The sequence below is a fragment of the Lactuca virosa genome, chromosome 8 (genome assembly GCF_052849685.1).
Source record: "Lactuca virosa cultivar CGN04683 chromosome 8, Lactuca_virosa_CGN04683_v6, whole genome shotgun sequence".
NCBI classification, from domain to species: domain Eukaryota; kingdom Viridiplantae; phylum Streptophyta; class Magnoliopsida; order Asterales; family Asteraceae; genus Lactuca; species Lactuca virosa.
In genome coordinates this window covers 250,930,969-250,934,405 of record NC_136433.1, presented here as the reverse complement: position 1 = coordinate 250,934,405, position 3,437 = coordinate 250,930,969, and the positions used below count along the sequence as shown (strand labels likewise).

The 3,437-nt window shown below is 37.5% G+C and overlaps 1 pseudogene; it reads left to right on the top strand.

Moving 5' to 3' along the window:
- The first annotated feature begins 207 nt into the window (after positions 1 to 207).
- On the top strand, positions 208 to 1,240 carry LOC145129008 (dirigent protein 22 pseudogene; annotated as a pseudogene).
- Positions 1,241 to 3,437: the final 2,197 nt, after the last annotated feature.

The window sequence follows — 3,437 nt, the reverse complement described above, 5'->3', positions numbered from 1 at the left end:
ACCCGAAACTGAAATTAACATGAGTGATCAAAGATTTTTGCAAGAATATTTCCTTTGACCAATATACGTAATAAAATATATTTCATTGACCAATATACTTGTTCCAGAAATAAATCGGTAATATTCAAAAGCCATCGCATAAGAAATGAATAATATTCAACTATTGTGTTCTCTCCGCTACACTATATGTGAATGCTACCCTCCGCTTGCTTCTATAAGAGAACAAGTTTTTGTCCCACTTTCTCTTAAGTTTCGATCTTATCATTACTTAGAAATTTGCTTGCAGGAACAAGATTTAAGACTCAACTTTCCATATCTTTCAAAGACCCCATTTTTAACTCCAAAACTCCTTCAATCCCATATTTCTTCTTCAGAAACAAAGAACCAAGTCCCTAAATTTTTTAATCTTTATTATTTAGGGTTCAGATTTCTGATAAAATGAAGAAAGAGCAAGTGATTTTGATGTTATGCACAATTGTGATAGCAATCCCATTGGTTCAAAGTGTTTCTGAAGGGCCAAAAGCAGTGCAAAATTGGTTCAAGGAGCTCCCACTCAAAAAACAAAAGTCTACAAACCTACATTTTTTTTTTCATGACACCATCGCCGGACCAGGTCAAACTGCATATCAAGTATTCGACTCAAACATCACCTCAACCAGCATGAGCCAATTTGGTCTTGGCTTCATGTTTGACAACCCTCTAACCGTTGATCCGGAAGCAAGCTCCATGAGGATCGGTAGGGGCCAAGGGCTATTTGGATCAGCATCCTTGGAAGTACCACGGTTTCTTATGAACTTGAACTTTGTGTTTACAGAAGGGACTTTCAATGGTAGCACCCTACAGGTTCTTGGCACTAACCCTATCTTGAGTCAGGTTCGTGAAATGTCTGTTGTTGGTGGTACAGGCGTTTTCCGACTAGCTCGTGGGATTGCCACTGCTCAGCCGTATTTCCGTAATGATACGTCGACTATTCTTGAATTTGATCTTGTCGTGCTTCATTATTAAGCTCGTTGATGTTAAAGTATAAGCTAAATATGTCAGTTACTATGTGGAGTCTTTTATCGTTTTGTTGTTTAGGAAGGATTGCGTTGTTTTGGATTAATAATTAACTGCCATGACTGTTACATGGTTGTTACATATATCATTAGTATAGATATGGAATAAACAATTGTGTGTCTACGCTTGCTGTAATAAATAAAAGTTTTGATTATAAATCTTCTTTTACCATATCGAATCTCTATTCTATTCAATAAACTGGTATCAGAGCAAGGCGTCTTGACATCGAATGGCAACGGATTGCAACCACACTCAATGATATATATTATCACTATTGGAGTATACAGATGAAAGTTCTATACGAATCTCAAAGATTATGGAGCATTGTTGAAAATGGAATCAATGAACCGGAAAATCAGGCAGGCTTAACCACACAACAATTAAGTGATTTAAGAGGGTCTAAGAAGAAGGATAGGAAAGCTCTGTTTTTTATCTATCCCGCAATGGACGATGTGATCTTTGAACGGATATCTTCTTCATCAACATCAAAAGATGCATGGGATTCGCTATACAAAACGTATCGTGGAGAAGACAAAGTTAAAATTGTAAGATTGAAAACGCTAAGATATGAGTTTGATACATTAACAATGAAAGATTCAGAAAAAAGATAGCAGACCAGGGAAGGAACACAAACTTCATGCATAGAGAAGACGATAAAGTAGTAACCATGTTTATGATGTTCACTTCGTAAGCACTGGCACGTGTAGAACAGAAAACCACATGGTTTCCTTTTTAAGTCAAACCCGTATGAATGAAAGAATCAAATATACTAATAGCGGGTCGGCCGGTCGGGTGGTTCGGTTTTTATGCCTTAAAATATTTTAAGTTCTTACAATTTAAAGTCAAAAATACTATCGCCCTTGTGAATGTAACAAAAAGTCTTGGAAGTGAATGTAATTAAACTATAAAATTCAAACTAATGAAACAAAATGTGTTGGAAGTGAATGTAATTAAAAATATCAAAAATTCAATTGTCAAATTCATTGTCCATTGACAAAATCTTTCATGTCCCTGTGAATCAAAGTCTTGAATGTAAGTACACACAGGCCAAAAAATCAATTGTCAAATTCATTGACAATATCGCCGCTGTGAATAAAAGTATTGGAACTTGGAAGTGAATGTAAATGTAATTAACAAAGACAAAAGTAGTACAATCGTGATTTCTGACTTCATTAGTTTATCACTATGTTCCTCTTTTGCATGTTTTGTAACGCCCAAAATCTAGAAGGTAATTATGGAAATAAATCATCATTGCTAAAGGCCAACTCGTCGACGTGTTGGAAGTCTTAGGCACGCGTGTTTTTGAGAATCAACTCGGCGAGTTGGTGGAGGCCAACTCGACGAGTTAGACGCTATTTGAGAAGCCCCTAATTTCAGGGTTTTGCACCCTATTTAAACACCTTAAGTTCTAGGTGTTGGCCTCATTTCCAGCCTCCATTGCCTCTTACCCTAACCTCGAAACCCTAGAACCAATTTGAGTGTTGTGAGCCCATTTTGAGTGCATTTTGGGTGTGTTTGAAGCTTGTGGAAGGAAGAAGAGCTTAGTGCAAGGTGGTGATTCAAGAGGAGCTTTCAGATCTCGATTCCTTGCTCTATTTCCAGCATTTTTCGGGTATAAAGTCTCAACTTTGCTTATTTTATGCTTAGATCTCCTTGTTAGGGCTAGTTTCCATGGGTTAGCTAAGTTTGAGTGGTTGATGGGGCGTTGGTCGTCCCAAATGAGTTATTCTTTCGGATCTGTGGTTCTTGGGAGCTCTTGTGGCATAATGGTGTCAACTTTAAGGTCTTAAGGGCTCCATGCATCCATTAAGGCCTTCTTTTGGCATCTTTTGAGCTTTTGAGCTTCTTCTAGCCTTGCATGAGAGTTAAGTTGGAAACTTTACATGATCTTTCAGCCTTTAAGGTCCGGATCTGCATCCATGAGCTTTGTTTTGATGTTCTGGTGATTATTGAGTAAGCCCTTAACCTCTTAAGCTTAGGGTTTGGGTTTTTGACCCATTAGAATGGTTCTTAAGGGTAAAGTGATGGGTTTTGAGCATTCTAACACTCCTATGGTGTACATGCAACCCTATAAACCTTGGATCTATGTTTTCTCTATTATACATGCAAATATTCAATATTCCATGGTTTCATCCTAACTAGCATAATATGGAGCAACTATACTACAAAAGCCTAGTTAGATGACATACCTTTTGTTGGAGCTTGAAGTCTTGGTCTTTAAGAGCTTAGCCCCAATAGTGTGGAAGCCTCAAGTGGAATCACAAATCACCAAAAACACCTTGGAAAACTTGAGAGAATAGCTAGCACTTCTAGAAATCAGCTCACCCTTTGTTGTCACACACTAGTTCAAATTTTAAGTGCCAAAGACCTCTTTATATAGT